The sequence below is a fragment of the Vanessa tameamea genome, chromosome 9 (assembly GCF_037043105.1).
Source record: "Vanessa tameamea isolate UH-Manoa-2023 chromosome 9, ilVanTame1 primary haplotype, whole genome shotgun sequence".
Taxonomy (NCBI): Eukaryota; Metazoa; Arthropoda; class Insecta; order Lepidoptera; family Nymphalidae; genus Vanessa; species Vanessa tameamea.
The window spans coordinates 11,392,269-11,407,002 of record NC_087317.1 but is presented as its reverse complement, the minus strand read 5'-3'; positions in this window follow the sequence as shown (position 1 = coordinate 11,407,002).

Sequence of the window (14,734 nt, the reverse complement as noted above, 5' to 3'; positions counted from 1 at the left end):
TAATTACTTTTGTTATACGCATCATAATGAGAATTAATAACACTAAGTTATTTTTCATATATAATAATTAAGAAGTCTGTTAGGAATAAAAAAATAAATAAATCAGTTGGGTTCCGTATTGAAATGCATGGTCCTTTTTATTAATAAGATATATATTAGTAATCAGGTGATAAAATTAATTATAAATAAACTACTGATATACTGTTCTGTATTTAAACGGTCACTTGTTATCACTAACGATTCGTAATGAAAATGAGTATGATATTTAAAGCGCAATTTAATAATTTCTACGTTTTAAGAGGTCGTATTGTTTTAAGATAAATATATGTGTATACTTGTGTCAATTAATTTTCGTGTGAGTTAATTTCAAAATCCTTTCATACTTTGAATAAAACTGATATTGGGATCAATTTTGTTATACTAAATTATTATGATATTCCAAATGTCCAAAAACACTATATTTTTTGCATTGTGTTAGTTTAAAAATTCCAGATTAAATTATGTATAACAGTCTCTAATTATATTTGCCAAATATTTGTATAATAAACCCCTGGTGAACTTTTTCATTTTCATCACCATAATACATTTTCTTCTGAATTTCATAATTCATTATCGATGGAAGTTTAATAAGGATATGATCGATGAGATAAGAATTTGGTTATAATGCTATGATATATAATATGAAATGCATAACGTTTATAACTTATGTGAATCAGAAGACATCAACGAGCTAATATTTAAATGAAAGACATCAACGCGTTGCAGAGCTGTTTGTCGTTCTTTGATAATTAAAAATTTTATTCCATGCCACATTATAACGCGATCGATATATATATTATCATTTTGTATTTATAAAATTAATTGTTGCTTTGAGTTTCTTAATCGTTAATATGCATACCGCGCTCCGTAATTATTATTGTGTTCAAAAATATGTTCCCTTCGTCATTGTTTCCGTTAGTTTTAAGAGGTTAACTGTTAACTTATAAGACCTGATTTTATACGTGCAATTTATTTCAAATATTTAATAATAATATGACAGATATTTGAAAGATGACTAAATGTATAAGAGTCTTTGAAAAAAAGGGACAACATCTCCAATCAACTTTTAAACAAAATCCGACAAGACGCGGTCAAGTTACAACGTGATTAATTAATATTAATTCCGTGTCGAACCGATAGCCCCACTTCCTGACGCCCACCAATGTATTAGAAACCCACACTTGCGCGCGCGCAGAAAAGGATTAGAGAAAAGATGTTTGAAATAGTTCTAAGACTCCTCATTCGTCGCGTAGATCGCGAGAGGCGCGCGCGCGTTCTCAACACAAATTCAAATACATTTACGGTCCGCCTGTTTCGAGTGCAACGACCTAGCCGCCATTTTTTTTCCAACGAACGTCCTTGCCAAATATGGTAAACAGCTGATGCACGAATTTTTAATCTGTGTAATTTCGAGTGCCTCTTCTACATCTAAGCAGATTTTTATTAATTTGCTGTCAAAAATCGAGTGTTTTTAAAACATTACAATTCGTAATAAAGGTATCGTAATAGTGACAGATTGGCTTAGTGTTGTGATTTTTTTTTAATTTGATAAGTGATGATGTGATTGTGGGAGAGGCAAATGTGTCAGCTCAGAGCTGGTATGTTTATTTTTTTTTATAAACCTTTATGTCAAATTATTTCGTATTTTCTTTATTCTTTACTAACCATAATTGTATATGAGGCCAATAACAAATTACACAATCAGTAAAGTTATTTAACTAGTAATTAAAAAAGACGTAAATGAAATGAAAGCTTATTTTTTTTAAATAACAATCCTATGTAGTATGGAGAAATATTTAAATTTAGGAGAAATATGTACGATATCTCTTAACTTTATTTAAAAGATTCTTTTCTAAGACATATAAATATACTATAAGTTAAACATTTATTATTACAATCAAATAAATAATAATAGCAAATATATCTATTTAGAGAGCCTTGTTTATTTACGCTACTCAATGAGACATTTTTCCGGCGGTTCATTTGCGGAATGAGTTTTAACGCGTCGGTCTATTAATTGCTGTAAGGTCGATAAATTACGGTTAAGTGCTTATAAATTCTAAATAATTTTGTGACATCACTTTTAAAATAAAATAGTAAGTATTCAATTATTAAAGAAATGTTTATTGTGTTATACATATATAATATACATATTTTATTTAAGCAGGCTCTTTTAAAAAGCACTTTCAAATCTAAATTTACCAGAAAATTGTGTCTACAACACAAACATTAGAATATTATGTTTTACATTGTCTATTAAGGACTTCGTTACAAATTTTAAGAATGATCAATATTATAATGTCATTAAACATTATCAGACTAATATTACATTTGCGACGCTAACTCTATTTATTATCTATTTGTTTGTTTGTTACTTCACTACGAACAAGTTGCTGAATGGATCATAATGAAATATTACAATAAGTTACAAGCCATATAATTAATATTGTAAATAAAATTAAAAATAGTATAGAATACTTGCTTAGACGTTTGCTAAATTCTTCTGATCCTTTATGTACATACATATAAACGTCTTTTAAAATGACCGAAACAACAAAGCTAAATTACAAATATATTATAAATAAAAAACAAATTTGGGTACGGCTTTATAATGATAATGATAAACTTTAATATTTATTATTTAAACATTGAACCGTTCTATTAGTCTATACTAACATTATGTTGCTAGACCATTAATTCAGCATATTCCTGTTCGATACGTGTGTAGACATTCAATAATAATCATAATCATCATAAGTCGCATTCCTTTAGAGCATTTATTTCGGGTCGCACAGAATGTTACAGATTGTAAGAAATAGCATTAGTTAGTCTTTTAATATTTTTTATTATTCTATAAACTTATGCGTCCGTGCCTTTTGAGATTCTATATTTTGTTATATATGGATCTTTTATATTTCTATTACATTCTTAGTATTAATCAAATTATTATATTGTTAAGAGAATAAGAAATATTGTCTCCAGTGTATTTATACGATAAATGTTTTTTTTTTTGATAAATTTTGTTTCAATGGAAAGGTTAAAATTAATCGTTGTAAGGCTGCAATACTTTTTTAATATAGGTCTGCTGCGTTATAGGTATTGTAATAGGTATTGTAGGTCTTGTTCTTTTTGGTACCCCTGAAATGTATTAAAAAATATTTTTATAATTAATTGGTTGAGGATAAGTCGTCTTCGCCCATCGTAACTTGCAGAGGTAATACAAGAACTTCTCAATTAATTACTTTGTATATTTGCCGCTAATCAAGGCATTTAAGATGTCACTAACTTGTTCTGACACACACACTCCTCGAATCACCAATATCACACTATCAAAGCATATCTAGGTGGACTTACCTTAGTCCCTCTGGTTGAGTACTACTCATCACTTATTCTACTGCAAATAACAGTACTTAGTGTGTATAGTGCGTACACTATGAACACAATATACTTAACTCCTTAGTTCCCAAGGTTGCCAACCGGCCTTATTGTTATATTAAAAATAAACAGATTAATAGTACAAATTAATTACTTACTACTTAAGCTTATTTCAAACCCAGCCAAACAGGATGAAATATTAGTATCCATTACTAACATAAGGATGTTCAATATCTGCAGGTAATATACGCAAAAAAAATAATGTATGGGTAGTATTTAAACGAGCAAATATAAATTCAAATTGAAGATGTCAATACTGAATATCGCATACCGAAATAATAAGTGGGCGAATGGCTGACTGACTACAACATATGTGGAAGATGGCAACTTGAAAATACAAATTGGTATTATTAGTTATGCAAAGCATTTTTAATTCTTGTACGAATAATTATATTTTAACGTGACTAATAACATTTCGTAACAAATTCAGTACGTTTTTTGGTCTATTAAAAATTTGATTGCTAACTTAGATTGCTTGTAAGCCTTTACTATTATATTACAGCGCATTTCTATTATTATTTGTCATTTATTATTCTCGCTGGTTAAATTAATTTTTGGAATCCATAATTTAACGCCACTTAGTATCCCATTGAAAATCAATAATCACTTTTTTATTTACCCGATTATTCATTTCGTCAATAATATTTATGCAAATTCCCTGAAGTTTATTGCAACCTGTTAGGTAGTGGTTAGAAGTAGTTATAAGATTCTATCGTCTTATATTATAGAGACAGCAAGTTGTTATTTGTAAAGTGCAAAAACGAATATTGTTATTTTTTAATAACCTTTACATAAATAAACCCTGTTAACGAGATGTTATTATTATAAAGTTTGACATGACAAATAAAAAGGTATATTAAACTTTACTTGGAACTTTATTGTTTTAAGATTTCTATTTGTTTTGATATTAACCGGCCTTAATAAAATTTTAACTATTTATATTTCATAGAATTGTTCCAAATTATTGTATTGTTAATTGAATTATACACAAGCTGAGCTCGTAACATAAAAATAGAACAATTATAAAACGTGTAATAAATTGAACCGTCTAATTGAGTTAGTATAAAATATGCTTTTGATTTTATACAAACGTGTGTTTAACCCAATTGCAAAATATAATTCTGTTCAGAAATAATAGTCATACTTTTTATTTAATGTTAGTATCCTATAAATGTTGATTGCCTAGGAATATTTTTTTATAATAATGCCTTTACATTATAATAAAATTGTTTTGGGACGCTATCATGGTTTATGTTCAAGAAATCCGAATGAAAATCACTTAGATATATACAAACATAGACATAGAACATTCTTATAGTAATCTCAACGTAAAATCGAATTGTAGACCTTAAAAAGGGTCGCGTTTGTAATAACTTTAGTGAAAAAATTGATTTAGTAATAAGCACAAGAAGCAAGTCTACAAGTAAGAAATAAATTTTGTAACAAGCACAAGATACTAAATATAAATTCGTTCTATTCGGTTAAATAGAGAAAATGAGAGCATTTACTGTACTTTTGATCGCCTTGATGTTACGCTTGATACACCATAACCAATGAAATGAATGATGAACCAAGTGCGAATAATGGGGACTTAGAATAGACAATATTTAATATTTAATAAAAACGCTTTTAAACGACTTAAAATTAACTGAAAATGCACGAAAAGTAATAATAATTCTAAAGAGTTTTTTTATTGATAAGTGCACAAAGCTATTTGAAGATGGCACAAAGCCACTTATTTTTTAATAAAGGAATATAGTTATATTCATAGTAATAAATTGTATTACACTTGCGGACTTGGTATTAAATGTACAAAAGGTTTTAAAAGAGTTTTTTTAACACTTTCTGTTATATTTAAATTAGTAGTAGAGTTAATTATTTTATTTTTTTCACTTTTGTCTAAATATAGAAACAATTAGTAGTGTTTTCAAAGGAAGCTGTTTTACCCGTTATATAACCTAAGTTATAAATCAATTATTCAGGAAAACCGTATGGCATACTTAAAACCCTTCAACAGAATAGAGCTCGAATCATTTAAATCGGTCAAGCTATTTGCAATCGGTAAAAATATAAGGGTATAAGCTGCCTTATTCTTAGGTTATGTTAAGTTAGTAGCTGTTGATGAAGAGTACTTTGAATTTCTGGTGTGGGTAATAAACGTTTTTCTGTAAAGATACATATCTGCTAGGCAGAAGCAGTTTGGATACAAAAATGCCATACTCCCCGTGCCTCGACACGTACGTAATGTCTTTGGTTGTTACTTCTGTAAATGCTCATAGCACTTCATTGATATATTATAGTCCTTATTTCCTAAGCGATTGACTGGTCTCCGTTGAGAATAAACAACACGTTAATTATGAAATTAACTAAGTAGTGAGACACAATGACATCGTATCAACTACAGTGGTCTTTAAAAGTGCTCTCGTAAAGAAGAAAATCACAATTATTATAAAATCTCAATGTTCACCCATTATAAGAATATAATCAGATTCTTCACAAAGGATAAGAACACAAAATAAATTACAGATTAGTGTTAGTTGCTAAATTATACACATATATGATACTATCAATTGACGACAAACTGTTGTCGGAATTTTGGAAGTAAAATGAAAGTGGATATTAGTAGTTAAGTGTAAATAAAGTAATATTAATAATAAACTCTTAGTAGCACATAAAACATTATTATTATTACAGTCAATTCGGGTAACATTGAATACTTTTTGTGATTTATTTTATATTATCAGTAAGAGTTGTGTGTGTACACAGCGATTTTATGGTTTAATTAGTGTTCTCATTAGCTTGTTTATCACACACAATAGAAAAAAATCATAAAAAGTTCCGAAAATTTAATCTCAAATCGGGGTTCAAAGTTATCACGAATTTTGGGTAACTTTGAATCATCAATTTTTCTAGACGAAAATCCTTATTTTTATGCTTAAGGTGGATTTTTGCTGTGTTAGACACGTTTAATACGATAATAAATGTATAAGCTGTCATATATCAGCTATTTCCATCAGCTTTTTTTAATATTTTGTTTAGTGCTGCCACATTCGATTTTTCTACCGTTGTAGGGGAGAAAAAAAAATTAGAAACGAATCTGACGTATGTATTATTTTTTTACCATAGACTTGTAAACATATTATTGGTCGTTCCATTTTACGCATTCAAGAAGGAAAAATTCCAAAAAAAGCTTAGAAAATTTTTTATTAAACAGTCTGTTTCATTTCATTCAAAGTTACCCGAAATGACTGTATTAGAGTTATTATCAAATCGCATGAAATACTTAAATTTAATGTTTATTTATCTTTATTCCTACTGCGATTGGAATAGATTATATCATAAATATATATTATACTTTAACGCTGCATACAATCGCGGTTATTCGATAAAACTCCGTTACGAATTCTTTTAATCCAACACGTGACAGGCGTAAGGTTCTACGGTATTAAGTATTGGTTAAATTGTCAACGCTATTTTTTAAAGAAATGTCAGACACTTTTTACCATTAGCTGGTTATTAAAGAGACAAGATTATCCTTTTTCAAATGTCATATGACAGATGTAATACGCATTAAGCTATTTATTTACTTTCAATTGTATATTCAGTAAAGGTAATTTTTGCGTTGATGGTATTTTTATTTCTTTATGCTTTTAAAAACTAATAAAAAGGTCAACTTTTGTGATATCGTTCGTTTTTTTTTTTTTTATTATAAATAAACATGTTTACGGTTGTTTTCAATTGCTTTATAATGTAACGGGAAAAATTAAATGTTTTATATAACTTACATTGTTTTTATTGTTCATTTCAAAAATAAAAACAATGTTATGAAGTTAATTTTTTGTTTAACGGTATTATTAAATAATCATTGTGCGAGTATAGCGAGTGTACATTGATTTTTCTCTTTCTATTATTAATAATTTGACAATCGAAAGGAGAAAAACATAAGTAAGGAGATACAATGTCTTTCAAGAATTTAAAAAGAGTTTCAAATACTTTCTCACTCTCATCTTTAAATATAAGTTGTTAATCGTGTATTGATTGGTAACTCTAGCAAATATACGAAGTAGAACCATTCCGAATTTTGTCATGGCGCCTCTAATGTAGCTAATCGCGCAGGTGTTTAGTGGCCACGTGAGTATATCATCACAGGTGGACTCTTTATTTTTTTATTCTCATAATGTGACGGCAATCCGACACATCTTGAGAGATATCAGGCGGTGGGTCAATGGTTTTTCGTGCCATCCGACGCACGGTTACAATGTTAACGTTCTAATTCCCGGCTCCTTAATGTTTCTGAATTGCGAATTTCTAGACAAAAAAACTCAACACCTTTATTGTTGTTACAATCCGGGAACAACTAATAATGATATTTATTTCTTGAGTTTATAACAACAATAACAAAATAACGTGAGGAATCATATACCTATGTAGAAGTATTAAATTTAATTCTTTCTGTCGATCGTTCGGGCTCTAGAGCAGCGGATGGAGTTGGGGCCTTGTCCTTAAGGCTTTGTCCGTCACTATGACATTAACGGGTAGTTACTTACTATGTTATGTTGTTTTAATTTGTGTTGAAATGTCACAATGTAATCTTGTGTTAGTATCAATTTAATTACATGATCGATAAAGTTTTCTAGTTCGTTAGTTGGTCAATGTACTGTAGATGTTCCGATAGCAATTAAATAAAAGTAATTTTATTTGCGATTCATGGCTAACCACAATTAAAGTGAATTAAATACTTTCAAAAATACAGGTCTGTAAATAGTCTGTGTTTAAAAATCTCTTATGTGTTTAAGTATATTTGATTGTATGGGCTAGAGTTGATGCTTTACTTTACTGTTTCACTTACCCATCAAACCGGAACACAAAAATACTAAATATTACTACTAGAAATAAAAAAGTTAAGAAGAATTGATAACTTCCTTATATTTGAGGTCGGTTAAAGAGTGATAGTTCGAAGTTAATCGGATATATGTTTTTACATACAATCTGAACAAAAAAGACTACAGTATTTGATACGGGGGTAGAATGTTATTCTAAAGTAGGCGCCGTGTATGTTTTTTGTTGATTTTATTTTTGTATTACTACTATGTTACATCCACAAGTAGTAAGTTTTAATTTAATCGGAACACATACTTATTATGAATTTTCGGAGTAAGAATTTTTGAAAATTAGAATAATTTGAGTTTATTTGATCGAACTTGAACAGAAATAAAGGACATAGCATTTTGACGTGGTTGGCAGAAAATTATAGGTGTGATTCGTCATTTACACTTCTTATAATAGCAATATATCATCGGGCCGAGATGACCATGTATCATCAGGCATATTTGTTTCTTTGATTGTTATAAAAAGAATATTTCCTTAGGACCAAGCAATTTTATAAGTAATGTTTAATTAAGATCATAATAAAGAAATATATTTATTCTATGATAACAAAGTCATACATTTTTCAAACGAGCTTAAACAACCGCGGGAAACCACTTTTTTATTTCAATAAACTTCAAATGAATATACTTTTAACTTCAGCAAGCTTATTTATTTTAATAAATTAAATTAAAATTTAATGATATTTTAACTGAAATTCTTTTTCTTTCTGTTGTGAATTATTCAATAAGATTATAGCGTGAGTAGTCCCGTGTGTTCAACGAGAAAAAATGTAACAGTTGTATTTGGATGAGGAATATTTCTTTTAATGAAAATATGTTATGATAATATATGTTCACTGCGTCAGCTGTTTGTCACGCGAAAAGCTGCCAACCCGATCAGCGAATCAAGTTCACTTCGTAATTATTTAGGTCTCAGCTTTTCCTCTCCAAATATAAGCCGATTCTGAATTTATTAATTTGATTTGAATATACAATAAAACCTTACGAAAGGTTTCTTTTCACATCATTATAAACAGTGCTAATTTCAATATGTATATTTATTATTACAAATATTTGCATTTCGTCCGTGGGATTTATTATGCTATGCAATTTATGTAAAAATAATTACATTTAATTTGATAGCTTTACACTATAATGTGGCAATACAGGGTATTAATACTTATCATTACATCAAATCATGAATGTCCTACCTTTCTAGGCTTGCATACGATTTTAATACCAATGAAAAACTCTTTAGCCTAAGGAATCAGGGTTGATCAATTCTTAAATCAAATACCTTAATTACCTTTGTAAAATTATAGAGAACATATTACAAGGATAATATCGAAATGTTTATTTAAATTGCCACATTGATGTAGTAAGTAGTTGGTTCGAGTCCCGGCATCGCATGTCAGAGTACTCTGACAGGTCAGGCTTGTGATTACCGGCACGCGAACAAACGACCCAGATGTTCAATAAGTTATTTGAATGATCGGTTATTATTAAAATGTTTAACTTAAAAAATATAATTTGGCTTTGAATGAAATATATACTAACGAAGTCAAATTCCTTATTTAACTATAAAAGACAAGATATTATATTGACAGATAAAAAAAACTTCATTTTTTACATTATTTTCCATTTAATTAGAAAGAGATATCCTACAATCTGAAGGTATTTCTTTATTATTTTTGTTGAAAAAGCATTGTCCCAATTAATATTATATAAAAATTACTTACGGTGGAAAAGCTATCAGATTTATATTTATTTCTTGTATAAATATTATCTCTCGAATAAAGTATTTGAAGACAAAGTCATACAATGACCATAAAAGTTAAGTAAGAAGCTGTAAATATCTGCTTCAGAAGTTTTTAAGTCCCCGCCATGACGAGATCTAAGATGATATAATTAATATTATACTAACTCAACTTAAGATAATTTTTTTTTAATATTTAGGTTACATAATTATTATTTAATTTTTTTAAATTGAATTCTTTCAGCATAATTTTAGATACGTATGTCCATTTTCAGGAGAGTATTAAGCAAATAATCCTCTTCTTTGAATGGAAGATAGTATTGGCTGAATGTCATTCAGGCCGCTGATTGAACGGCGCCGCCTAATGAAAGGCTAGGCTGTTAATTGGCCTTACCTGCGACAAACTCGCACATATATCGGTGTTAAATTGTTTTTTAAATAGTCAAATAATATTATTTGCAAATGAATTGACCATCAACTATACCTATGCTTTTCTGAAGCACGAATAATCGATTTATTTATTTATAATCTTTAAGACCGCTAATACTCCTTATAAAGTATTCTGGGAACATAACACGTTTGAAGCAATCAATTGAATTTTTTGAAATTTTATTGATTTTAATTTGTTTTAAATCATATGTCCTGACTGACTCCCGACGTATAACTAAAACTACTACTTACTAGTCTAGAAAGTAGATATTGGTAAATAGATTAATTTTATATCATGTAAGCATCCGCTAAGAATGGGATTTTAAAAATTTTAACTTCAAGTGGCTCAGGTAAGCTTTGTATGAATTTTATCCATACGAGACGAGCATCTAATAAACAATAAAGTTAGTTTGTTTTTTACTTTCAAAGCAGAATTGCTATCATTTGGTATTTTCTTTGTGTGTGTATTTTATTGTTGATGATGTTATTGCAAGTCCGTATTGACTGAATATGCTCTCCTTAGTAAAAAATGTTTATCTTGATATTCAAGTACATGCAGTATGAGTATAGCCGTAAGCCAGTCTAATTGCAGGGAGAGACGTAAAGGACTCAAATGGCTCGATTTACCGCGCGTTGGTAATATAAAGCATTCCTGATACCTTTTATATTATTCATTCATAGAAAAGACTATTCTTATAGTCCGCTATCTTGCAATCAATAAAAATAATTTCAAGTATGGTATCTCGCAAGTGCTTTTTAAATGTTTAATATATAATTAATTTTATGGTTTAATTACCAACTATAAAATCACACTTAGAAGGATTTTTCCTTGAATAGACATTGCAAGATTAATTATTATATGTACAGCTACCATTAATTTGGAATATGGATTGTACCGAGGAGAACTTGCAATTATCGCAGCAATTTAGTTACTTTATTTTATAGACTGTAGGATAGGTAAAATAGATATTATTAATAATTAAATTCTGAATGTTTAAATAACTAGAATGAGTATTAGGACCGACTCGTAGGCGTTAATTAAATTACAATTAATATTTTTTTACTTATACAATATTTTTTTTTTGTCCATGACAAAATTCATCAGAATTCGACAGAAGGAGCCTTAGATTGATAACATAATTGGAGCATGAGTTAATATACATAAACTTTCCTATTTGAAATATTAGTAAATAGTATCTTATCTATTATGATCTTTTAAAAATAGCGCAATATAAATACTTCATATACGATGGCTGTGAATCGTGCCATTTAAGTAACAAAATTACCTCTTAAGTGGCAAACGTAGATACGTAAATACCCACGTTAGCCACAAAGTAAAAACGGTATGACAATTCAAGGTTTTAACTTGTGTATTTAATAAGCGAATAATGAGACACGAAAATTATAATGACGCTTAATAGCTTTTTTTGAATAGCTTTGAATGAAGCTTAATAGACAATTATATTGATTGCTTCTATGAATTATTTTCTATTTTCCAAATTACAAAGGCTTAGATAATTTACCGAATTATAAAATTACTGGTTATAGGGAAAACTAAAAACACCACGGATTAATAATTTCGTTCACTAAGTATTTTAAATTGTGACAATTATATTTAATTAGCTAAAAATAGCTGTCATAGTAGTTTATCCGGTTATTCGGAAAACATAATTGATATACAATAAGTTTACGCTGTTCGCATACATGAAAACTAATTAATCACTCGACATGAACCTTACACAAATATATAACTTAGAGTTTCAATACGAATAGCAATCGATTTTATATATTATTAAACCATGTGGATTATTAGGTTGAGAAGAACAAGCTGAGAATAGAGTTAGTGTTAAACGGTCGACCTGCCGAGCATTGTTACTCTACTAACATTCAAATCACAGACTGCTTCTGAGAATTTTTGTGGAAAAACCCAACAATCATGATCTCAGTACCTCAGAATCTTATAAGCTAACCACTAAATGAACGAGAAAGTTCAGCGTCGCAATATACCTATTTATAACGCGGCTAAATATAATATATCCCTATTTATATATGTATTCTATTTAGCCCCGTGTGCAGGGGGTGCAAGGAACCCGGTCGCGCCCGTTGAAGGGCGTGTCGCCGATGACGGTCAAGCTTTGGACCTTTGGATAGATGAGGCGTCATAAATATTTTTAAGAAATGTTTATGGGGAGGTGAGGTAGCCAGAAGACTGCTTACACCACTTGTTATATTTAAGATGGGATGTATTCACAATAAAGTAGATTATTGTAAAAGAAACATTAGCTAACACAACAAATATCGTATACACTGAATAAATACAAAAAATATGAACAAAATATATGAACGTCAATCAAAAATTGCGCCGATAAATATTTTTTACATTTTATTTAAATTATAAATATATAGAATAACATTTTTCGCTTCCAAAAAGTGTGTTTAATTAATAACTAAGGTTTTGTTTTAAACTCGTGATATTACTTTTAATTTTGTTAAAGTTAGCCGCGAAGCCGCAATAAACTTGGTTACTTTCAACGGTCAATATAAAATAAAATCAATTGAGTTGTTTAACCATTGTAGCATTCTGCATATTACTTTCAAATTATTACATGAATATAATGTAGATTAAATTAAAAATAAAACTGTTTTCAAGTACATTTAATCGAGAAAATAAAAATGTCAAGATTATCAAGTACTAATAACCTAAAGTTATATTATGCATGTATACATATTATACAGTTGTAACAATTTACATTCAAGTTCAGTAAAGAAAATAATAACATTATAAGCGATCTGGATACATATTTAACCGAGCTATAGATGTTCACATTAAATCCGGACCGCTACTCGTTTTTACAAACATGAGATGCCACTGTAATTACGGGATGGTTATATCACAATAAATGGACCGTTGGGCCGTGTTTTTATGATGCAACTTTTACTTTAACTTGTATATTAATCGTAGCACATTTATAAAAACGAAAAAGTTCATAATAAAATATAATATTTTAAACACAACTAGTGAATGCGGGCAGCATATTATGTTTCATTACGCATCTTTGTTAACAATTATGTGATACGACTCACGCCCCACCAATTATAATTTGTGTATGAGCTATGGGCGGTAGCGACCACTTACCATGAGGTGGCCTATTTGCAAATAGGACCTTCCTTCCGCCAAAAGATGAAATTCGTATATGTCATTAAACTCAAACTTTATACAGCTACCAGATAGACCCGCGATGCGATTCTAGCATTTGTTTTTTTTTTGCGCCACCAACCGTGGGAACTAAGGTGTTATGTCCCTTGTGCCTGTAGTTACATTGACACAGTCACTCTTCAAACTAGAACAGAAGTTTACGATTTTTCTATAGAAATGGATTATTTGCTACATTAAGTAGCCAGTTGTAAATTATTGTTAGGTACAATATTCTAATAATAAAAATAATTAGTTAATTTTTTAATTATTTTTCGTGCCTAATTTTTAAGTCGCTTTAAATATGTCGGGTCTAATCGCGAATGTCTGGATCACACTCTTCGCTTGGTTTGCTAACATAAAAAAACATGTTCTACAATGTTAAAGTGTCCAGTTGATGTGCATGCGCCTATATCGGTAATAGCCGTTTAATGTTCATGCACGCTTGTCGCGTCATAATCACAAAACCGTGATATACGATGGAAAATAGCTGTGATGAAGGTTTATGAAGTCTGATAGCACTATTGTGTCTGATGCAAGATTTTAATACTTACTTATTTAGCGTTAGTTCTGTATTTAATGTGACTTCATTAGTTAAATTTATTTCATAGGTTCCATTTGTTTATTTAGTTTAAAAAAGTTTACTTATGTATGTGTAAAGAAATATAAAAAGACAGCAAAAACAGGTTTTAAAATTGAAACAATTAATATAAACGTGTTATTATTCGACTGATATGAACAAAAATATCTACGCCTAACGGCCTTCGTAGAGTTCGAAAACTTGTAAATGCTTTATTTTATTTCAAGTAGATAATTATTTGTGCATGTAGGTATTTGTTGTTAATCTAGAAAGAGTCATGTCACTCTCGATAAATAAGATTGCGGCGCGGCGTTGAGCTAAAAAGATTGAGTAATTACTATTTTCTCAATCTTTATGGCACCTGAGCCCATTGCCAATTGCAATTGTAGACGTATATTTTTCCGCCATAAATTCAGGCTAAATATTAATAAGTA